Raw genomic sequence first — 27,543 nt, 5'->3', positions numbered from 1 at the left:
GAGAAGCTGACTCCTTTGAGCTGATATCTGCAGATGCTTCTGAACTTGTGTGAACTCGGCCCTGACAAGTAGTCAGTCGCTTTTTATCACAACAGATTGTTCTTTACTTTGTGGACCTACGAGTGAGGATGACCCGAAGTTGTCTGAAAGAGTTGGCGTGGGCGTGAAAGTTGTGGAGGGTTGGACCGTCTGCTGGTGACTGATAGACCCCGAGTGGGTGAGTGAGGCATGAGGTGTGGAAAGGGTATGGCCTTGGAGGACGCTGATAGTTTGGCGCGTATCTAGGACACATGGCTTCTTCTGCAGATAAGAATCGCAACACCTGCGTGTTAAGAAGAGGAACAGTCTTTCCTATACATCACATGTATACATATATATACATATGTAAGGTGCTCAGCAAAAATCTGCGCCCTTTGCTTATAGACAGCCTCATCTTTAAGCTCAGATCAGACCAGCTTAGGCCCCTCACAGGGGAAAGCCCACGGAGCATGCTTTATTTAGGGTGATACTCTCCGGCTTTATTTTTACTACAAGACTTGCTGAAAGTTTCCTGGTTTGGAAGCAAGGACTGGCATGTGCCAGCAGCTCCCATATAGAACTCCACAGGAGACTGCCTCCTGAGTTTCCAGTGCTGAGATTTACCCTATGCATGCCCTCCTGATAGGGCACCTGGGTTCCTCTTTCCATCTCTGCTTCCAGGAAGCTGAGTCACCCCCAGGTCTGCCCAAGGATTAGCGTTAATGAGCATAGATTGTCATAAATTAGCGTAAATTAGCATACTTGCCTTGTTGGCCCTCCATCATGATTTACAGGTTTCTTTGAAAGTGATTGGCTATGTAAACACGAAGATCTCATAAACCTCTTTCTTTGAAGACACCCTATAAGAACATGCACTGTATCAATACCCCTGCTATATTTCGTATTTTTCAGATTTCGTATTTTTCAGGAGCAGTTAACACTGCGATCTGTCTAAGATGAGTTTGAAGAGCATGTGCTCTCCCAGCTTCCATAAACTGAGCAGATCACGTCCCCAGGACTGGTGGGTTTTGATGAGCCCTGCCTGCACTCCTCAGCCTTCTCCAATGCACTAGGCAGATCTGGTTTCTAGATGACTCCAGATCCCTTGCTGCTGGATTCTCATCTCCAGCAGCCAGTCATTTCTGCACTTCCTCCCATCACCAATCGCAAGTCGCCATAATAACAGACATTCACCTGTCCCCTCCAGACTGTCTAGCCCTGAGTGCCCTGTGCTCCTTCTGAAACCCATGTTTCATCTTTATTTTGGCTCTGAACTCACTCTGAGCATTTCAAGTTCTCCTGTCCATCAGCTGGCCTTGGGGTGGGGGGTGTTCAAGGTATTTTGTGTGTTTATCACGTTGAGTTTTTTCACAAGGCCATGGCATTCGGGGGTAGAGATGGAGCTGGGGTAAACCAGGAACCACTCTTCCCAGGCTCCAAAAAGCCTCCCAAATTCTCTTCTTAGCTTATTTGAAACTGTTGCTGTAGCTTCTTCCATTTGCTTTAAGAAATTTTTCCTTCTGCTCACACTGGAGGCCACATCTGTTGCAAGTCTCTTCCCAGAATCATGCACAACCTTATGTATCTATCCTACATCTAGCTCCTAAGTTTGCAGCCCTACTTTTTGGGTGTGCTTCCAACTCTGTCCCTCCCTCTCCGTTTCCATGGCTACCCCCTCCCCCTCCTGGGAAGTGTAATAATCAAATTGCCCAAGTGGGATGAGTTCCCCAGGAAGTTGTTCCAATATGTATCTCGTAGATACATATCACTGGGTGTTTATCATGTGCTAGACAGTCACCTCAGGACTCCTGGAGATGGAAAGATCAAGATTCTGACAGTCTGTAGAATATAGCTGCTGTGAGGGGTTCCTGGTCGCAACAGGGATGCTGTACACATGAACTTACAGCGGGGCTGACAAGGTCAGCTCGGTCACAGTTCCAGCCTGGATCTGAGAGGGTCTCATGAAGTCCCACCCTTCCCTGAGGAGCTACTGACAACTGATGGCTACTGGGAGAAAGAGAGCCTGTTCACTTCCTATGCCCACATGCCCGTAGACAATCAGACACTGAGAAAGAGAGCCTGTTTGCTTCACAGGCCCACGTGCCGGTAGATGCTTGGACATCTGTGCACATTCTGGCAGCACTAAGTGGACTTTGTGGGTTTAAAAAAGAAAACATGAATCCAGCAAGTCAAAGTCGGGGGTGGGGAGAATGGGAGGGGCGGGGTGGACTTGATCGAAACGTCTGATATTTCTCAAAGACTATAATTTGTCTAAAAATTTTCAACAGTGCCTTCTATCTGAGGAAAGAGTCCTATCCCACAAAAGAGATTCAGACATAGCACAGAAGTTTGACTGTCATTACAGCATTTAAAGAACCAACGTGGGTTTGTTCTGTAAGGCTCTAAATAATGATGTGTAACATCCCCGCCCTTCTGTGCCTAAGAAACCTTCCACTTCCCGACTGCATTCTCACTTACAGCCAGCAGAGGGCGCCCACAGACAATGTTCTGTGGTTCCACAGAGCAAACTTCTGTTTGCCATGTACTTCTCAGGAAAGCCCTGGATTTAACCAGTTCTCTCAGACGCCTAAAGCTTCCACAAGGTTCATCCTTCTGTGGCCTGAAATGCCTGGAATTATAACGGATGGGAAATGTAGAGGCCTGTCTGTCTTCTTCAGTAGAGAGTAAGCCTCCTGGTTAGAATGTTTCTTGAACGAAAAGGAAAAGATCCTGACTTGGGAAGCCAGTCCTTGAGTAGAGATGGGGTCGGGATGGAATTTGATGCTAGAGCCCTTGAGGACACGTTTACATGGGTCAGATTACAAGACCAGCCCTTTGCCACCCCTCACTTAGGACATTACAGATCAGTGTCCGAAGGACGTTACTCACTCTGCTTCTTCCTAGGTTGTTAGGCAGAGCCCTGGCTACCCAGCACGGGTCAGCCACTGCATACCGCGCCACCTCTGACCTCACCTCTGTGACCCTCATGTCCTGTGTACTCAGTTTACCTCTTCCTTCCATTCTCTCACTCCAACCCCTGCCACTCTGAACACCCGGGAGAAAGTCTAACTATTGGGCGGACTGGTTCTACTTCTGGCTTATGCCCATTGCCGTAGGTGGACACTCACGGAGAGGCTGAGACCCCTACTGAATTCTCTGTGCTACAGTTCCTTGTATGATGATAAAGAGTAGAGATTTGCACTTACAGTGCTGCAGTCTAGGAGGTCCAGTGTGAAGGTTTTGACATTGCTGGGAGGGGAAACTCATTGCATATACATAATATACAGTATGACCACAGGCATGATGGGTAAAGAAGATGCACACTGTGACTCCAGAGGGTAGAGGAGCCGAAGAGGGTAAATCCATCTCTTCAAAGCATTCTGTAAGAGCCTTTGGTCAGTTAGCTGTTCGCTGCAGAGACAAAGTACCTAAGCAGGTACTTGAAGGAAAAAAAATCTTATTTTATCCCTTGTTTTGAACATCTCAGTCTACTGTCATTTAGTTCTCTCCCTCTCCCTCTCCACTCCCTCTGCACCTCCCCCTTCTCCCCTTCCCCCTCCCTCCGTCCCTCCCCCCACTCTCTCGCCAGGGTTCCTCTGTGTAACATATCTGGCTGTCCTGGACTTGTTCTGTAGACCAGGCTGGCCTCAAACTCACAGAGATCCACTTGCCTCAGCCTCCTGAATGCTGGGACTAAAGGTGTGTGCCACCATGCCCGACCAGTGTTCTTTTGGTATGAAGTGAGACCAAACATCATGGAAGACAGCTTGTAGCTGAGCAAACATGGTCACATCTAGTGGGCAGGAGGCAGGAGAGAGATGGGGAATCTGACAGAGAACAAGGACAAAATGTACCCTCCAGAGGCCCTTTACATCTTCCACCAGGATCCAGCTCCCCAGGGCCCAGGCAATTTTGTGGAGTCAGTGGACTAATCCACTGTAAGGTCAGCATCCTCAAGGCCCAGAACTTCTCAATAGCACTGCAAGTTAGAGACCAAGCCTTCAGCACAGTGTCTTCAGGACTTAGCTCAGCCATTAAAGGCCTTCCATCTGCTCTGGAGAATTAACTTAATAACTTGCTACAGTTACTCAATACCTTGCTAAGGTGTTGCTTCTTTGGGGGTTGAGTTTCAACTTGAATTTGGAAAGGATGTTCGTCTTTGAAGCCATAGAATCCATCTACCAGAGTTACTTTTCTTTTGCCCCAAACTCTTGTTGCAAAAGGCAGTGGACACGGGGTCCCTGGGATGAGATGAGGAAGGCACATCTTTGACTGTGTCTCTCTGAAGGAGTTTCAAATAACAGGATTATCTAGTTTGTCCTAGGAGCCTGGAAGGAATTTAAAATGGGGGGGGGGAAGGGCTCTATGGTAGTTATTTTCTCTTTGCTCCTTGTACACTGTGAGTGTGTTGCTTTTCTGCCCTGTGTCCTCTTCACCCATGATGGTTTAAACTCTGACACCGAGAGCCAAAGCAAGTCCTCCAGTTGCCTTCCTACTCTTCCTCCTCAAGGCCTTACCTCAAGGTTCCTCATACTCTTGTTCAGACATTTCAAAGTGAAAAGTGTGGCAGCTGAAAGGGAATTGCCCCCCTTTCCCATCACGATTCCATCAGCTCCCGCCTTTTCCTCTAGTTCTGCCTTCAGACACAAACAGCAGAAGCCCATCCAGAGACCTGCATATTAGTGGGCCTCCACAGTCTCCTCTGGTTGAGGCAGGAAGCCAAGAGGGCGTGATCACCCAGACTCTGTGCCCCACCCACCTCCCGGCCTCAGGATGCCGATGCCGTCAGATGTCATCGTTGTCATTACCTTGGAACAGGCTTTTCAGGGCTCGTTTGTTTTCACAGCTTCTGGCTCTCGATTCCCATGGCTACTCTTTCTGAGACACCTCAGCACTATACCCTCTTCCGTCACACCTCAGGTGTCTCAGGTAGCACTGGCTATGTCATTCACAGGGAGACTTGTTCAAGCAGGGCTCTTGTTCAGAAAGCATTAAAGGTGCAGGAATCTCATCAGGGCAAGACTGCATTTGACCGCATTTGACTGCATTTGACTGCATTTGACCACATTTGACTGCATTTGACCACATTTGACTGCACGGCACAGGTAGCACGTCTGTGGAGTTAACTTTGACCAGGACTCACGGCACCAGTCTGCTACTCATCCAGCCCCACCAGCTAGGTGGTTTGAGTCCTTCCTCTGGCTTGATTCTCCAGTTGCCACTCTATTGTTAGCTGCGATCTCTCCTGTGGACTCTGTGTAGTTCGGTCTGCTTGAATGCCTTACAGGCTTCTTTCCCCTACTTTGGTTAACACAGCATCCTGGATTTTCTCCCCAACCACTTCACTTGGCTTTAGTCAGAGGCGCTATCTTCACAAAGGTGCTGTAGCCAAACATGCAGAGTGGGCATCATTCTCCCTTTTGCTCCCATCTCACACTGAATCCACCAGATGAAGCTCTGGGCTCAGCAGCCTGTCTCTGGTCTGACCTCTCTATTGTCCCCAGCATTTTCTCACCCTCACTGCTGCCTTCCACTCTTCCATCAACACATTCTCCACACCAGACCCAACTCAACACTTCTTAAAAAGAATCAAATCATGCTATATGTTCCTTTAATCAATGTGCTTAGAATTAAATTTAAAAATAAAATCAGGGTCTCCATCTGTAGGCTAGACATGCCAGTTCCGGAAGCACTCTGCTTGGGGTTTCTCAAGGCCAGGCCTCTGTTCTCCCTGAAATAACCTTTCTGAGATTTTACCATGTCCGCTCCGATGCTTGTTCAGCTTTAGTGTAAATACAATCTTTCCCATGAGCCTTTGCCTGGTGCACTGTCTGCTGTGCTCCGCGTCTCTGCATTCCGCCTCCTCAGTCTCTTCCTGACGATGTGATTTCGAGTCTGAAATGATCTCATTTGCACAAGTGCACTGCAAGTTCCCTAAAGTCAAAGCTTTGTCTATTTAATTTACTTTCAGATCCTCCAGGAATCAGGATGAGCCTTCATGGGGTAGCTACCACCCAAAATGCTGTGGGATGGCTGAGTTTTTTCCTGACTTTTCTCCATCTTGAGGACATTGAATTAAAATGAGGCCAAAGCCTATTTATTGTTTGTTGTCTCGAGCTGCTGTTATTATGACAGAACAGTGGCTTGATCAAGAGCTTTCTAGCTTCCTTGTATATAGAGAGGCAGTCTTTTGGTTTCGTAAGATAATTTGGACCTGGGGAGGTAACTGAGAATTTGGATAGCCTCAGTTCTCAGAGTCTCTAAGGCTGGTTAGGGTCACAAGGAATACTTCTTGTTTTTGTCATCCAAGTCTTTCAGAGTGTGAGCAAGGAATCCCTCTACTGGAGACTCAAGGGGCTGGGTCTGTGGGCAATCTTTTCATCTGCCTTCCCTCCCCTGCTCCTCTCTAACTGGGCACTGGTTACTAAGTTACTATCCAGGAAACAGCCATAAACTGAGGGCTACGGGTACAATGTATCTCTTTATTGGATAAAAACCAATTCCCATTCACTACAGAGGATGAGAAAAGTGACCCTTGGGAAGTGTAAATACTGGTGCTACAGAACATTTTTGTAGTAGTTCAGATTAGTTAGCATAAATGAGCAACAGAGAGGAGGAGTAAGGATGAGCTGAGGAGAGGAAGATGAGGAGGAGGGAATGAGTGAGCAGAGAAGGAAGAGAAATCCAGTGTAAGAGGCCAAAAAGCAAACCAAGAGGGGGAGGGGGAGGGAAAGAAAAGGGTGTGATATGGGCAATGGGAGGGACCGCTGTATGTTTTTTCAGCAAGACCAGAAGCTAAATGGAACTCATCAACTATATATTCAGAAAATAACTCCATTGTCTGTCCATTACTGCTGGCAGCATGATTGCTACACTAGACACTTCCCTAGGGCTTCACTCCACATGGTGGAAACCCAATCATGGACTCCCTTGCAGCTAGGATTCTGGAACCAGTTACTTGTGCTGATTAAACTAGAAGATAAGATAAGGGAAGGTGCCTTCCTGAAGTTCCAACCATGCTGCTGTGGATAATGCTAGCAAGCCAAGCAAGACCTCTCAAGATTTCCCAGCAGCTAAGCTTCAGACCCAGCTCTGTGTTCAGGTCGCCAGAGCATTGGCAGTCTTCTTAATAGTGAGACAGTTTCTTCCAGGTGGCCTCAGGCAGGGTGGCAATGTAAGAATTAAATGCTATGGCTTGGGGAGGTGTACTAGGGGATAAAAAAAACTTGCTCCTTTAGTTCCTCCAAACATTTTACAAGACTTCACCTAAGACTTCTGTAAGTCAGTTCCCTTTTTTGCACTAAACTCTTAATCCTAAACTGTTGCATGCTGCCTTAGCAGAGAATTTTCACATGACTCTCCTCTTCTCTGCCCAAATATGCCCTCCCACACTTTCACAAACTACTTCCCCGGAGTCAGCAATACTTCAAGCTTCTTAATACCCAGTCAGGACCTATAGTCTCAGCATCACACTTGCCACTCAGATCATTCACTTATGAGTAGGAAAAGATCTACACCAGCCCAGCTGGCATATGTGGGTCTTTACATGGAGAGATCATTCATGGGTAGCCTTCTTTGTAAGTTACTTTTCTCATTGGTGTTATAAACAGGACAAGCTTAAGGTAAGAGAAGTTCTCTCTGATTTATGGTTTTAAGGAATTTCAGTTTGTTTGTTTGTTTGTTTGTTTGTTCAGTGTATTGGGGGGAGGTATAATGGTGCGAGAGACTGGAACCAGGAGTATGCATAACTTTCAAAGACCTGACTTTCGGATCCTCTTTGTGCCCAGTAAGCTCTACCTACTAAAGGCTCCACAGCCTTCAAAATGGTACCACAGCTTGGAATTAAGCATTCAAATATCAGCCTGTCAGGATATCTCAGCCTGAAACTTTAGCACCTTCCACCCCTGGGTTATCTCAGGTACCTATCTCCTCTACGTAGGTCTCTTGTTCCACTCATAACCAAGATCCCCTTTCCACAATGTGGGCTCCACGATGTGTGCCCAGCTCCACTATGTAGGACCTATGCTGGGTTTTGTGTTCTCTTGCCACCGTCTTGTATTTCCATAGTTTCCAAACAAAGGGCTCAGTGTTTTCATTTAATACCAAGTCCTACAAATTATACACACAATCCCAATATTCTTCCATGTTCTTTTAGAAACTGGGTCATCTTTTAGCCTCTAGGACCCTTCCTATTCCAATTAGTGACTGCCATTCTTATGAACTCTCTCTCCCTTCCCTCATACTGCTAGGCTCTGACCACCTCTAGCCTGTGTTGTTTACATACTTCATTATTTCTTTTCCTGTGAGAACCCCAGTGCCTGCTATGTATGAACACTTTCATTCAGTGCAGTTACTCCAGGCTCCATTAAATCAGGCAGCAATGGCTGCTTTAGGCTGTAGACATGAACACCACCTCTCATCTGATTGACTGGCTTTCAAATTTGGCTGCCCTAGGAGTTTAGGAAAGTTTGCTTACAAGTTCCATGCCAGAGATATCAACTGAAGTGACCTGGAGTAGGAACTAGAGTCTCAGAGGTTTAAAACGTTTAAATTGATTGCTGTTGTGTGATGGGTGGATGAACTGTGCTTCTGTAACACACTTTCTTCAGCCGATTCTACTCCCCATCAGCAGCTTTCCTCAACAGGTATCCCATCGCTCTGATGCCTCTGACATTTTGGGGTCTCCAAGGCAGTTCAGGTCTCACCTTCATTCATCACAGCTTCTCACAATGGCCTCTCTAGGCCTGACTCATGCCTGGTTTCGGCAGCTTTCCTTAGTCACAGATGGAGATTCCATAACCTTTTCTTCCCTCCTCTAAAGCCAAGTCTGCCAAGTTCTGCTGCTTGCTGGGGCTTGAGCATGGCTCCCTTGTTCTGTTACATCTTCATCAGCTTTCTAGATTTGATGGTTTCCTTCACTGCCTAAACGTGGCTGTCCTGAAACTCAATCTGTAGGCCAGGCTGACCTCAAACTCAGAGATCTACTTACCTCTGCCTCCAGACTGCTGGGGTTACAGCATGTACCCTCAGACCTGGCTCTAAGCTTTCTCTATTTCCTTTTACAAGTTGGGGGCTTGGCTGGGTGGGATTTTGCCTTGAGGTCACCACTCCCTCTGTTCCATTTAATGTCAGGATTTTATCACCTGAAACACAGGACTCAGCTCCATTCCACTTCCTGGTGCCCCTTTCTCCTCAAATTGTACATTTTATAATTTTCCTCGCTCAGCTCCTTCCTTTTCATTATAGATCTTCATAAGAGTGAACATTAAATAACCATACACCAGAGTCAATGTTAGGCTGTTTTGAAATTTCCTGTGCTAATACAGTTTATCCAGAACTCTTCAATTCGGCCTCAGGCAGACTTTTCAAATAGGGCAAAAGCAGCCATGTTCTCCACCAAAATATCACTAGCATGGTCTCTAGGCCACATACTCACATTCTTCTCTGAAACCTCAAGAGCTGGGTCCCCACAGTTCAAAGACACTGCTGTTTTCCATGGTTCTACTAGTATGGCCCATTAAGCCCCACTTAAAGTGTTGAACTGCTTTTTAAACCCAAAGTCCCAAAGTCCACATTCTTCCAAACAAAAACACAGCCAGGCCTATCATAACCATACCACAGTCCCTGGCACGAACTTCTGTCTTAGTAAGGGTTTTATGCTGTGAAGAGACACCATGACCACAGCAGCTCTTATAGAGGAAAATATTTAGTTGGGGCTGGCTTACAGTTCAGAGGTTTAGTCCATTATCCTCATGGTGGAAGTGTGGCAGCCTCCAAGCAGACGTGGTGCTGAAAATTCTACATCCAGATCTCCAGGAAGCAGGCAGAGAACTGCCATGTTGGGCATGGTCTCATTAAGCATCTGAGACCTCAAAGTGACTACTTCCTCCAATAGGGCCACACTTCTAATAGTACCACTCCCTGCTGGCTGATGGGGGCCATTTTCTTTCAAAACACCACCTGTATGAAGGGACAATATCACTGAGCCATGCTTATGTCGACAGATCCAGGGAAAGGAGGAAACTGCACCCCTTCTCTCCTGCACCCCTTTCCCTCCTGCACCCCTTTCCCTCCTGCACCCCTTTCCCTCCTGCACCCCTTTCCCTCCTGCACCCCTTTCCCTCCTGCACCCCTTTCCCTCCTGCACCCCTTTCCCTCCTGCACCCCTTTCCCTCCTGCACCCCTTTCCCTCCTGCACCCCTTTCCCTCCTGCACCCCTTTCCCTCCTGCACTTCTTTCCTTCCAGCACCCCTTTCCCTCTCCGGCGCTCTGCTCACCTTCTTTACCCATGAACTGACTGCAGGCTTCTGAGAACCACACTGCTTACTTCAGATCACGCACTCCACTTAAGGCTCTTTCCTTGTTTCTCATTGGTGTGCAGGCTCTGCAACCCGACCATAGGGATGAAGACATGTTTGTCCTCAGTTGCCCAGAGAAGCCTGAGGTTTGCTTACACACTGGGTAGTCAGAGCTGTTGGCTTCTTTTCTGAGTTTGTTTGGTTTTCTTAATCCCAACCCAAACCTCATGGCCAAGGACTTTGGATAGAACCGAGAGTAGGGGTGGGAGAGACCAGGAAACTCCAGCATGCAAAACTGGAAAATGGTGCTCGGGGCATGATGGGATTTAGCATAAACAGACATGACTAAGAGTCACACTGGCATCTGGTACCTCATAGGACCATTAAGGCAAGTTCCACCCCTAATGGGCAACACTGCTCCCCTTCATTTTCATACACATCACCTGATAGCTCCCTTTCTGTTCCAAATGGTATCTGAGTAGCTTACACGATCCCTAGACAACACTAATATCAGATCTATAGTCAGGGCTCATGGGCTGGTTTCAGTAGTAAATGCCCTCCAGAAGTTGCATGAGGAAATGCATATGAACACAAAAATTCCCAGTGAGGTTTATATCCTCCCAAAGGTTAAAAACACTGCTGTGTGTGTCTAAGTGTGAAGAAAGCCCTTACAAGCTGGACAAGTGGCTGCCACCTCTCATCTAGGGTGTCTTCTGGCTGTCACACGTAAGGGAACACAGAAGAAAAGACCAGGCAGCTGGGAAAGCATGACGTGGGTTCCCTAGTTCCGTCTATGTTTTTCTAGTCCAGACTCAATGGACTGGACCAATGAGAATGACAACTGGTGGAGGAAGGTCATAGGACTGTTTCAGCTGCTTTTAGTCAGTTAGTGGACCAACAGGTTCTAGTTGGCCATTGCTGGCAGCCTCTGTGAACCCATGCTGGCAGGAGCCACCAGGTGGGAGCAAGCCTCCCAGAGTGGCAGCCTCAGAGTGGTAGCTGGCGGTCTCTTAGTTAAGACATTGCAGTAGTACAGGATTGAATATTGAATTTCATTTATTATTGCTCTTCCCTTCCTCACGCTTGAGGGAAGTGTGTGTACTGCCCTGGGGTCACATATTTGGTTCTTGTGAAGGGCAAGTAAAAAAAATCACCCTCCACATCTGCACATCTAGAAGAGAGAACGACATGGGGGTTGTTTCTAACCGATAGAGACTACTATGAACTGCTATAAATATCTACCTGGAGGTTTTCTGTGACCATGATGGCACTGTCTCTCTGAGGTAAACGCTGAGGCGTGGGAACACCGATAAGTCTTAGTTTAACTCTATGAGACACTTGTCAGCAGTTGTTTGCCAAAGTGGCAGCACCATTTCCTGTCTGACCAGCCTCCTCAGAAAGCGCCTGCTGCTTCTTGCTTGCCAGTCTTTGCTGTAAGGTTGCCTTTAAATTTTACCGTATTTATTCTAATATGTTTGTATTTGTACCCCACCGTGGTTTTATTTTACATATTGCACTGACTAATGATATATAGCATCTTTTCATCTGACATTGTCAGTTCAAATATTTTGAAAATTGGCCTGTTTTCTCAGGGATGAGTTTTGAGAGTGCCTCTTCCCCCCTTCCCCCTCCCCCTTCCCCTTCTCCTGCTCAGCCCTTCCTCTCTCCCTCTCCTTTTTCTTCTTTGCTGTGCTGTAAGAGGGCAGCAGGTTGAGAAGTACATGGATTACCACCTACAGTCAAGAGTCCGCTAAAGAAGATTCTAACACACCTTTACTCAGATGTGTGATCGGAGTGACTTTCTCCCTCTCTGGTACCTGCTTTTCAATCTCTTCTGTATATCAGAGTGAAAAGTGTTGATCTTGGTGGAAACTAGAATCAAAGCTTTCCCAAAAAGATTATGGTTTTAGCGTCAGGAGTTGGTCTGGATCATCTCAGCCCAGGATACTCTGTGAAGAACAAATGCGTTCCATGAATTAGGGACTGGGAGTCTTCCCTTCAGCTACTTCTTGCGATGGCTTATAAACATCTTCCTTCTTTTTTTCCCCCATACTAGTATTGCCCACAAGAACACATCCACAATTAGGCATAACAAATATGGATTTCCCATTTGAACTCTCGGCCTTCCATTCCCAGGCCTCACAATGACCATAAAAGTCACATTTTCTAAAGTATCTTTCATCTCTCAAGTGGAGTGGCCAGTGCACATTTCATGGCAGAGTACTCTGGGATATCCCTGCATCCTCTGGAAGTTCATGCCCCAAATATTCTCCCCACAAAATAACAAACCTCAGTCACATATCAACTGGCATTTCAGATTTTAGGCACCAAGCTGCCTGTCTGTTTATATTTGTGCTGTGGAACATCTTCCTACATATGAAAGGGACAGATGTTTTTGGAAGCTTTTCTTGAATCTAAGTGCAACCTCCTCTTCCTCCTCTTCCTCCTCCTCCTCTTCCTCCTCTTCCTCCTCCTCCTCCTCCTCTTCCTCCTCCTCCTCTTCCTCCTCCTCCTCCTCTTCCTCCTCTTCTTCCTCCTCCTCCTCTTCTTCCTCCTCCTCCTCCTCTTGGATCTGACTTTAAGCCAGCTCCACTCACAGTTGGTATAAGAAGGCAACACCGAGGAAGAGAAGGAGAGGAGGCAGTGGCTGAGCGAAGAGTCAAAGGAAGAGGCCAATGATTCATCCACAGGCATGGTTGCCTCTCCCTCGTCTTCTCAATTCACATCTAAATATTTACTCTTGCCATCAAGATGGCTTCTTGGTACTTGCCACACAAGCCTGATGACCTTAGTCTGACTTTCATCTAGATTGTACAGAGGAAGGCGAGAGCAGCCGTCCTCTGCCCTCCATTTGTACACATATACACTGTGACAAGTGCGCAGATGCTCACACATAGGCATGCGTACACACATTCATCTCACACGCACGCACACACGCACACACACTAAATAAATAAACACTTGCTGTTTTTCTAAATTTATCCCAATTCAGTTTATTATACAATGTATAAGCTGTTTTATTCTTGATAAATTTCCATTTTTTGGCTGGATTTAGTTGAATGGAATTATTACCTAAAACATAACCCATGGAGGAACCTGGGCCAATGACAGAAGCACCAGAATCTGTTTTCCCACACGAGCATAAACCTGGCAGAGTCCATCTAGCACAACCATCTTGGAAGTCCGGTGTCTCATGGAGGTTTCATTTTTCCAGAAGGTTTGGGTGGTAAATTGTGTTTAATTTTGGTAAATTTAAGATCTTGAAACATGAGTACTGTTTTAGGATTCTCCAGAGTCAAAGTGCTTATGGAATGAATCTGTCTGTTTGTCTGCCTGCCTGCCTGCCTGCCTGCCTGCCTGCCTGCCTGCCTGTCTGTCTGCCTGCCTGCCTGCCTGTCTGTCTGTCTGTCTGTCTGCCTGCCTGCCTGCCTGCCTGCCTGCCTGTCTGTCTGTCTGTCTGTCTGTCTGCCTGTCTGTCTGCCTGCCTGTCTGTCTGCCTGTCTGTCTGTCTGCCTGCCTGCCTGCCTGCCTGCCTGCCTGTCTGTCTGCCTGCCTGCCTGCCTGTCTGTCTGTCTGTCTGTCTGTCTGTCTGCCTGCCTGCCTGCCTGCCTGTCTGTCTGCCTGCCTGCCTGCCTGCCTGCCTGCCTGCCTGCCTGTCTGTCTGCCTGCCTGCCTGTCTGTCTGCCTGTCTGTCTGTCTGCCTGCCTGCCTGCCTGCCTGTCTGTCTGTCTGTCTATCTATCTATCTATAAAGAGAATTTGTTGGAATGATCTTCAGGTGTCAGCTCCTTTCACAATGACTGAGCTGTGTGCTCAGTCCCGTAAGGCTGGAGTCTCAGCTGGTTTTCTGCCTTTGTTAGAATCCCAAAGAAGAAAGCTCCAATATCAGTGAAGGAATGCATGTGCTAGCAAGGGGAGGACAAACAGGCAAAGAGAAATCTTCCTTCTTCTATGCTCTTGTATAGGCTTCTAGCAGAAGGTGTCATCCGTATTAAAGGTGTGTCTTCCCACCCCAAGATCCGAATCAAAGGTGTGAGTCTTCCTGCCTCAAAGGTCCTTACTAAAAGTGGATCCAGCTACTTCAAACCAGGCAGAAAATCTCTTCTCACAGGTGTGCTCTACATTTCTGGATTGCAGTTCATTCCAGATATGGTCAAGCTGACAACCAAGAATTGCATCACAAGTAGCTACCTGTCATTGTCACCCCTGTGCCAGGCAGCTGGGAATACATCACCTGAGCAGCCTGTGCTGCTTGCCTGGATCATCAAATGACAGAAACCTGTGCTCCAGGCAAACCAGAGACGATCATTTCTGTTTACTCTATTCCACTCCAGCATTCTCTGAGCCCTCCTTCTTTGATTATTGACTTTCAGGAAAATTTAAAGGCCCATGCCTTTGATTTGACATTTTCAAACTTCTTTGGTTTTTGTTTTTTCCTGCAAATGAAATAGCCTGTGACGTTCATATCAGACAAAATTTAAAAAGCCAGGAACCCCTGGAGAAGGAGGGAAAGTCTGGTTTCCAGAGTTGTGTTATCAAGTTGTCTCTCTGTCTCTCTCTCCCCCCCTTTTTGACAAGAACAACAAAATAACATAATACGTGAAGAAACATTAATTAAGTTTTTGATCTGATGATGAATCCAACCTTCTAGAAAGAAGAACTGTTGACCAAGAATCTTATACCCAGAAAAACTACTAACTCGGCTCAGATAACGGTGCCTGCCATCAAACCAGATGAGCTGAGTTCAATCCCTGAAACCCACATGGTGGAAAGAAAAACTTGACCCCTGAAAGTTGTCCTTTGACCTTCATATGTGCTCTATGAAGCTTGTGTATGGCCCATTCAAAGGGGAAAACTAGATCAGCATAAACTATCCACGAAAAGGAAATAGAAAACATAAAAGGAAGTGAAGAGAAATGCTGAAGCTAAAAATCATATATACATGAAATGAAAATCTTACTAGAGGGTTTCGAAACCAGATATGAGGAGGACGAAAGAGAATCTGCAAGCTCAAGGGTGGGGCGTTGGAAGTCGTCATGTCTGAGGAACATAAGCCAAATTAGAGGAAAGTGCTCAGAGCTTAAAGAGTCTGCAGGACGTGAGTCAACAGAGAAATACACTCATTGTTTGAGTCTCGGGGGAAGAGAGAAAGGGGAAGAGAGGACGTCTGAAGAGCAACAACTGAAAGCTTCCCACACTTGATGAAGTACATGAATATGAAGAACCAAGTTGCTGAGTTGAGTGGGATGAGCTTAGGGCCCACAAAGATGCGTTTCAGCCAAACTTTCAGAAAAGAGTGATAAAGAAAAATCTAAAAACCAGTGGAAGAGGGGACTGCTCACCTACAAAGGACTCTCAATAAGGTCATGGAAATTTCTTATAAGAAGCTTTTGATCTGATGATGAATCCAACCTAGAAAGAAGAACTGTTGACCAAGAATCTTATACCCAGCAAAACTACTAACTCGGCTCAGATAACGGTGTCTGCCATCAAACCAGATGAGCTGAGTTCAATCCCTGAAACCCACATGGTGGAAAGAAGGACTTGACCCCTGAAAGTTGTCCTTTGACCTTCATATGTGCTCTATGAAGCTTGTGCATGTGTGTGTGCGTGCACGCCTGCACACACACACACACACGCGCGCGCATGCGGTAAATAAAACATTTTTAAAGAGTGAGAGAGAAGGTAAGACATTCCTAGAGAAAAGTTAGGGGAATTCAATAGTCTCATCCTACAAGAAGTGATAAATGAGGTTTTGAAGGACAAAATGGAAGGTTACTTACCATAACTCAAAGATAACAAAGACATACAGATCTCAAGAAGTGTGTGTGACCTACAATTATTAAAGCAACTTATAACACTGCTGTGAAACTATACCCTTATTTCTGCATAATTTAAAATGTTAAAGCTCACTCTAGATGCTAACATAATTGTAATTTTGGTTTATAAACTATACACTCTTCTTAATAATTTAAGAGAGGTACAACTTTTAAGATTAAAAATTTGTAATTTTCTTGGAATTACAAGTTATAAAAATGCAATGTGGGGGCTGGGGATTTAGCTCAGTGGTAGAGCGCTTACCTAGGAAGCACAAGGCCCTGGGTTCGGTCCCCAGCTCCGAAAAAAAGAACCAAAAAAAAATGCAATGTGATGACATTTAAGAACCGAAGACATAGGGACAAAAGGCATTAAAAACAGCATTTGCATGTTATTAAAGTTAAGTTGGGATAAATCAAAAGTGGAACAGAATAAGCTTGGACTGTTAAACCCAATTCCACTGTAATCAATATAAAATAAATAAATAACATATGCAAGAGAAAATAAGAAATCTAAACGTTTGGTGTAAAGATTCAACTGAAGAAGACAGTCCTTCAGAAAATGAAGGTCCAAATACTACAAGGAGCGCGAGAAATGAATGGCAAATGCACAGAATTAACTCCCTTGTCACCTATGTTTATTTTGAATGCAAATGACAAGATGGAGATTCTTCTGAATGGAGAAGAAAACACGCCCCAGTAATACACTGTCTGTGTGCATAAAACCAGAGTAGATTAAAAGTGGAAGCTTTAAGATACGTTCCCTGAAAATGCTAACTGAAGTAAGGGCGACTATCCTCACAGCCATGGAAATGCTGTGGATCTGTAGAGAAGCCGTAGCAAGGACTCGAATCAATGAAAGCAAAACTGGAATTGGATACAGCACCACCTGTTTCACAGACACACGCATGATATCTGTTAGTACACTGGACAGTTCCATGCCAGCCACCTCAGTAACTGGAATAGGTAGGTGGAGGAGCATCTCTGCTATGTCCCACTACTGACACTCGGCCTGGAATAAACCTACAACTATGGTCAAGACTGAATCAGTAATTACAAACCTGAGAGAGAAAGACCTGATACTTCACCAATGAACTCCATCAAAGTATTATGTTTTTATATTTATTTTTATTTTATATTATATGTGTTGAGTGTTCTGCCTACATGTATGTACACCCAGTACCCTTGGAAGCCAGAAGAGGGCATCAAATCCCCTAGAACTGGAGTTACACATGGTTGTGAGCCACCAGGTGGGTGCTGGGAAATAAATCTGGTTCTTTGGAAGAGCAGTCAGTGCTTTTAGCTGTACCATTTTCCAGCCCCACTTCAGAAAAATGACTGACACCAATCCTTCTTGAGAGAGAGAGAGAGAACAATCTTCCAGCTTATATTATAAGCTAGCCATACCCTGGAATCAAAGCTATCCAAAAATACTACAACAAAACACAAACCATTATCCTTTGTAACACTGTTGCAAACACCCCCATCCAAGTACAATCAAGTTGGAATTCACAGTCTGAAAGGCCATGTGTTGTCATGATGGGATTCATTACTGGAACCCAGGATGACTCAAGGCCAATCAATATGACAAACCACATAGCAGAGGGAAGGAAAAACACGTGATTATAGACCCTGTGAGCATAGCAGCGCTCCACCACACAGATCACGTAGCCTTTAGAAGCCAAACATGGAGTCCTCCATTCTTCATTATTTACTCTCAGTAAGGCTGGTGCTGATCGTATTGAATACAAGTTCGCAGTCTTCTGAGAACATTGAGCTTTCCAAAACAGGACTCAGCTGTGGATAATATAAACCAGTTATTTAAGTATCTTTGCATTCATAGAATATTCTAGAGATTTGACATGGATGAAGATGGGCAAAGCTAACTTTGGAGACTTTGTATATAAAGTAAATTTATAAATCTCATTGGAAATCATTCTCTTCTCTTTACCATTCTTGTTCTCCACTGTTTCCATTGTATTTTGTGTGCAGTAATCTACCCGCCCCCCCTCACCTACATACACATTCAGACTCTGTTTCACACTTTCAGATTTCCTTCTTATTATTGCTAAGATAACCTTGGTTGTTTTAAAAGGAAAGCTATCATTGGAGGCCAGAGATGTGCAATGGCGAGGATAGGTTTTGGAGTAGGGAAGCACAGTTGAGTTTCCTTCGTGAGTTTTCTCTCAGGCCTCTGTGCTTGAGCAGAGTGACTGTGCAGGGAGCACTCCTCATACCAGGAGCTCAGTGCTCCCCATTCATTATCCAGTTAAATGATGGCAGCAGGGGAGGGAAGCAGGTCCATCTCACCTGAGGGAAAGGTGACCACTGGGTCATCTCAGTGATTCAAGGGTGAGTAGTCAACATCAGGGTCTGAAAATGATGATTTGGGGAAATCGCCATGATGAAATTCAGGGCAATGGCTAATTGTTGTGAAATGCCAGGTATGGGGGTGGGTGTTAATAGGATCTTGAAAGAGTGAGCGTGCTCCCCCACATCCATTCCTGTGTATTCCAGTTTTGAAATTTAATGTTTATGAGTTTGCTGCCTTTGAATCTATTCCTTCTTTCTTCTTTGCTAAGATATTTTAAAGCTAATCCCACATTCAAAGTAGCCCTTTGCTTCATACTAAAGTGAGCACCTTTGGAAATGCAGATACTGTATTTCCTAACTGTATGACTTTGGTCAAGCTTAACAACACTAATCAGTATCTTATGCTATCAGACTTCTGATCAGAGGTAAGTTATTTCCATGTCTAGTGGGGCGTGGGATTCTTTTGTGAGGCTGTATCATTGGCCAACACATCCAAAGTGTCGCTCACACATTGGGTAAAGTTCAAGGCAAGAATTAATCTTCCCAAAGACCAGAGATGGTGCCTGGAGCTCACTAAAGCAACGTCCAAAGAAGGACAAAGACCTGTGGCCTCCAGGACGCACATCTTGATGGGCCTGGAGTGTTGTTTCCCTGGCGGGACTCTGACCATAAAAGATAGGATTCTCACATGTATAAAATGAAAATCCTTCGAGCCCCTCAGCACACTATTTATAACTGAGTTTATAAAGTAAAGACCCTTACCTAAAATGGCTGGTCTTGATGCTGGGAAGGGGCATAGATCTCTTTATTCTTGTCACTGGGTAACTCATGGCTCTAATTATCCTACAGTACTACAGGTGTGGGCCATTCTTCCTCACATTCATGCTGGGGAGGCAGGTAGCTTCTGGACAGTCAGAGACATGGCCACTTGGTCTGCTCTGCTTCGTTTGTCACTCGTTGCTGAATCTCTACTTGTCTGCACTGAGGAAGAGGCAGGGCTCAGAGGAAGTGCTCACAGCTCTGCAAAGCTTCTTGTTATTACACTCGGTTTCCTGTTATGCAGAGATGTGCAGAGAGAGAAGAGAAAGAGAAGAGAGAGGGAAGAGGAGAGAAAGAGAGAGAGAAGAGGAGAGAGAGAGAGAGAGAGAGAGAGAGAGAGAGAGAGAGAGAAAGAGAGAATGCACCAGGGAGCTGTAGCAAACTGATGCTGACCCAGGAGAGGCAATGGAACCCCACAGTCCTAGGAAACAGGAAAGCCCCCAAATATGAACAGTTCCAGGGGTCCCAGGAGACACCATAGGCTAAGGAGAATTTTCCTGAAGGCAGGAAGACTTTGGAGACTGAGGCTTGTTCCTAGCCTGGGTTTCTAGAGCTGCTAAATGGATAAATGAAGCAAAAAGCCAGGCCTTCCTCATCCCCACCTCCCCACCTCTCTCTTCTCTTCTTCCCCTTAGTTCACACACACACACACACACACACACACACACACACACACACACCACACACACTTACTCTCTCTGCCACTAACCCCCATGTAACCACTGAGACAATATCTGTGCCTGGCTTTTCTGTCAGAATTCATCATTATTTATACCAAATTCCTTTCTAAGGTGGGCTCTGCTCCTTCCAGTTGTCATGGTCACCTGACTAACATGAAAGACATTTCCATCAGTATAGAAAGTGAGGTGCACTCTAGTCCTGGGTAGTGAAGACGCATTCAGAGGACAATTGTGGGTGTTCTATAAATCTGTTCTCAGGGGTGAGTGAGTGTGTGGGAAAGGCTCCTGTGAGAGTTCAGAGCACAGAGCAGACGTCTCTGTGCCACCTCCGGTCTCACGGCTCCTCTGTGATGTTCTTCATACCGAAGTGAAAATGGAAATGTCTTTGGCTGTTTGAAGCAGGAGGCAGCAAGGGCTTTGCTGCTCTTAGGGTACCTCAGAAACTTCTTCTCAACCTGGGGATGGATCTGGGTTAGCTCAGCACTCTCCTTCCCACTCCATGCCCACAGTAGGCTTCAACCAGCATCTCTCCGGTTCTTCTAATGAGCTTGGGCAGTGATCTGGGGACCAGCAGGATTACCTAATATGTCCATCTTCCTGTTGACGTCAACAAAGCCTGGGTGGTAGGCTTGAGGTTTCAGTACTATTTTTCTGTCAGTGTTTTTCAAGGCCTGACGAGTGCTACCTATGACACACTGGCGGAAGTAGAAGCACAAGGTTGTTTACATATAATGTTGGAGGTAAATTGGGTGGGGACCGATGGTTTGAGTCTGTCCCCCAGAGTTCACGTATTGGGAATTTGATCTGCAGTGCAGCAGTGTCTGGAGGTGGGACCTCACAAGAGGAGATGATGCCCCGTGGAGGGATGTCTTTATCTGGAGATTAGGTTGTTACAAGACTCCAACCCTCTCCTGTTTGCCTGTTCCTTCCTCTAGCCCTCTTGCTGTGGGACATCGTAGCTCAGAGACTGGTGCCATGTGCAGTCTCCAGAACTGTAAACCAAGTGATCTCTGAGCTGGGTGAGTTACTCAGCAGCAAGTGTTCCGTTAAGCAGCAGAGACAAAGACCAGGAGCTTCCTGTGGTCGGTCCTCATGGCTTTGCTTCTACCCAGATGAAGGACGGGCTGTCTGTGCTCTGCACGCTTTCTTACTCTATAACCACTTTGATTTGTAATGTGGGTGGCTCTCGGCATCACAGGATGCCGTTCCTTTCTGGGCCTAAGTATGGATAGCTGGCTTTAAAGTCACTAGCTGGAGACCATCACTCCAGCTCGGCACTTCAGACCTTTGCCTTTAAAACGGAGGTCGCACTCAGGTACTACCTACTGAAGGGCTGGTCTGTGCACAGAAGTAACGGAGACCTGCGCCATATCAGGTACCTGTAAGGACTTGCTATGTGTTGTTACTGGCTGCTATTACTGGAGTAGGCAACAAGCAGCCACCACCTGCAAGGAAACAAGCGAACACACTCAGAAGTCCCACGAATAGGAAAAATTCCATTACTGTTACAAATATAAATCCCCTTGATGGTAATTACCAATACATCCTAAAATGTTATTTTATTCATTCACTAAATATGCACCAATGGCTGTCTGCGGCCAGACCCCTTATTACAGGTGATAGTGTTCTCAGTGGGTGGCAATCACTCTGTAGCCCTCTCTGTGTGAAACTCACTCTGTGGCACTCTCCGTGTGAAACTCATTCTGTGGCACTCTCTGGGTGGCACCCTCACTGTGTGGCACTCTCACTGTGTGGCATTTTCTGTGTGGCACTCTCTGTGTGGCACTCTTTGTGTGTGACATTCTCTCTGTATAGCACTCTCACTGTGTGGTACTCTCTGTTTAGCATTTTCTGTGTACCACTCTCACTGTGTGGCACTGTCTCTGTGAGGCACTGTCTGTGTGGCACTCTCTGTGTGCCATTGTCTCTGAGTGGCACTGTCTCTGTGTGGCACTGTCTGTGTGGCACTCTCACTATGTGGCACTGTCTCTATGTGGTACTCTTACTGTGTGGCACTGTCTCTGTGTGGCACTCTGTGTGTGGCACTCTCTGGCACTCTGTGTGTGGCACTCTCATGTGTGGCACTCTTTGTTTGGCACCCTCTGTTTGGCACCCTCTCTTTGTGGCACTCTCTCTGTGCTGGACTATCACTGAGTGCCACTGTCTCTGTGTGGCATTTTCTGTGTGGCATTCTCTGTATGCACTCTGTGTGGCACTATGTCTTTGTGACACTCTGTGTGGCACTGTCTGTGTGGCACTCTCTCTGTGCTGGACTATCACCGTGTAGCTAAGCATTCTCGTGCTCTAATTCCAGCTCCTGTCATTTCTGCAGATGGATCTTGGGCTTCTGTGAGTTTCTGGAGGATGGGTGGTGCATGGGCTTGGATCTGACACTGTCCTGCTGTCTGTCAAGAGCTCAGCAATATGGGCTGTGTGGGCAGTGAGGAGGCTTACCTAAGGTATGCAAACTCCAAGCCTCACAGAGACCCCGGCCCCTCCTTGTTCATTTTACACTCGGCATGCGTGTCCACTCTCAGAAGCATCTCATATGGGGTCCTTTCCCACTAACACCTTCTGGCACAGCTGGCGTACTGGGTGGAGTCCTGTGAAACTTCCATTCCCACCTCTCTCCCTCCTTTTACCCCTTACTTTCCCCAGTCCTTCATCTTGTTTGACATTAAATCAACTCTGTATTTATAATGATACTGTTTACAGCTTCTTTCAACTCTTGGGTTTTAGAGCGAGGCACTGGCTGAGGCAAACCCATTACCATTGTTAACTCCTGTGGGTTAATCAGCCACAAAGAGCTTCTGACACTCATGGAGGAAGAAACAAATCGGAGAGCAGCCTGAGACTCAGCCATGGCCACTGTCACAGAAGTGTGTGTTCCTCTCTACCTTTTCCTGCTGACTCTTCTCTGGAGTCTTCACTGGGGGCCAGGATATAAGATGAACAGGGACAAGCAGTATCTTCATCCTGTCACACTGCAAGTGGAGAGGGAGACAGGAGAGGGGTGGGGTGGGGGGAGAGCTGCCAGTCGTGGTGACAAACACCGTGCCACATACCTATTGCTAGTGAAAGGGGACAGGTCTGGAGAACTGCCAAGTTGAGATACAAGGTCTTCTCATGGAGCTGTGGCCTGACTTGAGTCTCAAAGGGTGGACAAGAACTTTTCAGAGGGAATGAGTGCGAGGAGCACAGTGTCTTGCAGGGTGGCTATGGAGGAGGAACAGAAAAGCCACCAAGACTCCAGGTGTCATATGGGCAGTGTGTTTAGGCTTGATTTTCTAGGAGCGAGCCATGGAGGCTCATGGGAGATTTGTGGTCAGGAGACAAACGTAAGCCTGTACCTCAGAAGGTCACAGCACCAGCAGTCTCTTATCTGCTGACTGCAGGAGCCACGGCCTCTTGGGTCAGTGATAGACTCTAGCTGTAGAGGCCAGAGAGGAGCAGGCTGGGATATGTTTGTAAGTACAGGACGGGATAGAAGGCAGTAAGAAGTAGGAAGGGTGGTGAGCCTGACTAGCAGAGTGGTAAACTTGAGAATTTCCCTCGGGTGCCTGTAAGCAGCCAGGAGGATGCAACTTATTAGAGAGGTCTGGAGAGGAGCCGTAGGAATTCTCCTCCCTTTTCTAATCCATTCAGACAGGTTTCCGAGGTGATGCTCAGCTCATGGTAGGAAAACACCAGCAGCCCCTCCCATCTTTCCATCCCTGTGAACCTCCTCCCCCCTTCCACAGCCACCTCACACAGGGTGTCCACCAGGGTGACTGGAGAGCATATAGTTGAGGTGCTACAGAGGGGCCCCTAGGAAAGTTTGTGGTTATTTTTCAGGTCAGTGGGTCAGCAGATGGGAAGACGAGGAGGAAGTGACAGTGTCTCTGAGGCGACTTCTCTACCCATACTTCCTTCTTTAATTTTCTCTTGTTCCAATTTGGGGCAAAAATAAGCTAACTTCTGCTGCAGAAATAAAGCCTGGGGTTCCTGGTACACCTCCGGTCTTCCCCCTTCTCCCACTGCAGACCCGGCTACACTGTATATCTTCTGTGTCTCTTTAACTGCAGTCTGAATTTCAGCATGGGCAATCTAATTGCACAACATGTTTTTCAGAGTCCTGCCTTCCTTGTCAGTGACATGTGATGGCTGCCATTTCCTCTCAGAAGAAGGTTGAAGCCTCACTCTACACCCAAGGCCACTACCTCTGGTGGGGGGGGCTATTCCTCAGCTACTGAGTGCTTGAAATACTGATGTAAATGTATGTTTACTTAATCCTATTTGCCTAACTGACCACACCCAGCTACAGTGACTACTGTGTCCTCTAGCACAGTGCCAGCCAGGGACTACAGTGACTACTGTGTCCTCTAGCACAGTGCCAGCCAGGGGCTACAGTGACTGCTGTGTTGTCTAGCACAGTGCCAGCCGGGGCTTGATTTTCTTCTAGAGTAAGGGAGCATTTCTGGCCTCATCCTGCTTTTGCTCCAGAGAATTCCACAAACACGGAGCAGCTGCAGTTTCAGTGTTTGTAGAACTATCCCCTGCCCTTGTCCCTCTATAGCTTGCTTTGTAGCCCATGCCTAGTTCATTCCTCCTCCCTGCGGGGATTCTTGACCATGAGTGTGAAGACCAGGTCACAGCAAAGTTTGTCACTGTGACGATTGTGATGACAAGGAATTAACGCTGGTGGTTGCAGGTCACCTCTGAAGAGGGACTGTATTAAAAAAGTAACAAAGAGTGGGAGTCAAAGCCAAGACCACCAGGCTGCTGCTCCCACACTTGGGTCATCTGTAAGAGGCCTGCCTGGTGGGCCAGGTCTGGGGGCTAAGGTGGGGCAGGAAGCTCCTTTGCTGAGTAGCTGGCTTACCGTGACCCAGGTGCATTGGGCAACTTGTCGTAGATAGACTTCCAGCTGTATACAATGTGTGCAGATCTCTCCACGTGCTCTAACTTACGGTGCGTGATCGTGGACATATGGCCATGTCGAGGATAGGGGGATGACAGCAGGTACAAAAGAAACACTGGCTATACGGTACATATATGGTGAGTGGTGTCACTTTAGGCACTGTCATGGTGCTGTGCTGCTTCCCTGTCGCATGGGTGTCATGTCCTCATTGGGTCATATTTAAGAACACCAACATCACACAGTCCTCCCACACATCCTCCCACCTTTCCAGTCCATTCTTCAGGGCACAGGTGTTTCTAGGGGGTGATCATTTGGGGCTTAGCTATTGTTCGTTTTCACCATGAAGGACCATGAAATTTCCTTGGAACTATGTATAGAATACCCTAACCATTGGCCTCCATGTTCATCAAATTCCCTCAAATCTACAGTGTCTTTCTAGTTTTTGCTAATCCCTGTTCCATTTCTGGATGCTTCTGACATCTTCCACTTCTCTTTCCTCTAGCAAAGATTCTAATAAGGTCTGTGGGATTCTGGGAGTGGCTCAAGAGACCTAAATCTTCATAGACATCATGTGGCCTTTACCTAATTTTTTCCCTTTTCATGTTGGTTCTATTTGGTTATAGGGATGTTCTCCATCACTCTCCTGCAAGAAAGGAGTCCTCTTCCCGTGTCTGATGGTGCTTCAGAGAAGCAGCAATAAGAGTCGCGCTGGGATGGGCTTACACAGAGGCCACTGATTACCTCACTCTTCATCTTCTTCAACAGTGTTTTTGTGAAGGACACATTCGCTTTTGTCCATGTATACCTTCTCCCTAGTACAGATAAGTCTTTTTGAGATACACCCTGACATAGAAGGATACAATGTTGCCCAGTCTTTAGTCCTTCATTCACATCTACTCCTCCTTGTTGCTCCATGGCCAATGCCTATTCATCATCTCATCCCCCTGGTGGGTCCTTGGAGTAAGTGGTTAGCCCCAGGAAAGACTCTGGAAATAGTAGATAGCTAAAATGAAAGATAGGAAATTCAGGTTTAGGGATTTTGTTTTGTTTTATTTTGTTTTTGTTGTTTCATTTTGGTTTTGGTTTTGGTTTTGCTCCTCCTTTTTTTGGTGAGGGTGTCAAGACATGCTGATACAAAATGATCTCTTTACAAACCAAATGGGCGTCAAGCTGACAAGTTATCTTCCACCACCACTGTCTAGATGCTTTCCCCATGCTGATGGCTCTCCATTGCATGGCTCAGTCAAGCATGTGCTGCAACTCTTCCAGTTCCCTAACGGGAGTTAAGGAATGGAGGTGTAACTGTCTTATAGGAACACAGAGTGGTTGCAGGAGTGAAGGGCCCAGTTGTTGCCCTCTGTGTGATACAGAGGACAGCTCTCTACACAGCTCGAGTGAATGGAGGAAAGACCACCACCCTGTGTAAAATACTCGTGCTTTGAAGGATGCTGGGAACATGAATAAAGACCAGGAACCATGGGCCTAGGAGTCGGGCAAACAGGAATCAAAGGCATCGGGGGAAGTTTCTGGTTAAATGTGCTAAGGGTGAGAATGAGTGAACATGGGAACTCTGAGCTTGAAGTGAGAGAGAGAGAGAGAGGGAGAGAGAGAGAGAGAGAGAGAGAGACTGAGGACACTCTCAAAGATGTCTCCATCCTTATAGTTGGGTGTAGTCACCTGTTGACAAAATTAAGAGGGGGCACATGTGGTCAGTGGTCTCTATGTGTTGTTTGGTTGACCTTCACAATTCTACACTGTAAGGACTGTCATCAACAATTTAACTAGTGTGGAAACTGAGGCCAAGAGAAACGCCAGTCAAAAACAAGGAGAGAAGGACAGGTCTCTCTAGACAGGTAAGACAAAAAGGATAAGGAAGAACTCGATACCTTCACCGTGTTATTAATATCTCGGGGATCAACCAAAGCTAACTAATAGAACAAGAGGTAGGAGCTTTCCTTCGACAGCAGAGCAGGCACAGGCACTTGGTATCAGCAAGGTCAGAGGGTCAGCACAAGGTCGAGGCTTTGAGGGGCAGCAACTGATTGGAAGGTCACTGTTGAGCTGGCTAGAGAAGAGAGAAGGCAAGTGTTAGAAGAAAGGGTTGGCTGGAAACCAGGGTGGCAGATAGGTCACTTTGGAGGTGCGGGAAGGAAGAAGACAGTTGCTCTGGGTGGGGGTCACCATGGAGGTGCAAGTCAGGACCCAAGCAAATGATAGTCAGAACTCTGTAGGAAGCTAAAAGATAATTATAGCATGTAGTGGGTGGAAGGATCTGGCCTCAAGTCCTGCTTCTGCTTCTGTTAGTGGTGACAGTCTAACTAGAAAGGTAAGACAACTGTACCATCCAAAGCCCTTGGGCCAGCAAAGTGAGGCAAACACAGTGGGCAGGGGACTGGAGGGCACTAGATGACACTTGGCCAGAAAGTTTACGAGGTGCCAAGCCCTTGTGGCCTGGCATGTGAGCATGGTCTGCTGGAGAGACCGTGTTGGACAGTGAGGTCCAAGCTATAAGCTGGCTCCCCAGAAAGGCCATGGAGGAAAACCAGGCAGTTTCCGGTGGTCTCTGCAGCTGTTGGCCTTACTCTTGAGCACAGAGCAGGGCATTATTTTGTCCCCTGTCAGATACTCCCACGCAGGAAAAGGAAGCACCTTCCGTCAGATGCTGTGGCCACTTCCTCTTCAGAGGCTCCAGCCAATCTC

The 27,543-nt window shown here is 46.7% G+C and overlaps 1 protein-coding gene across 1 annotated transcript in view; it reads left to right on the top strand.

The window, feature by feature from the left end:
* Arhgap25 (Rho GTPase activating protein 25) overlaps positions 1-27,543 on the top strand; it is a 78,143-nt gene that overhangs the window by 7,239 nt on the left and 43,361 nt on the right. The gene's annotated exons all lie outside the window — the stretch shown is intronic.

Source organism: Rattus norvegicus, chromosome 4 (assembly GCF_036323735.1).
Source record: "Rattus norvegicus strain BN/NHsdMcwi chromosome 4, GRCr8, whole genome shotgun sequence".
Lineage (NCBI taxonomy): Eukaryota > Metazoa > Chordata > Mammalia > Rodentia > Muridae > Rattus > Rattus norvegicus.
The sequence above is the reverse complement of the archived record's forward strand: the minus strand, read 5'-3'. Positions and strand labels throughout refer to the sequence as shown.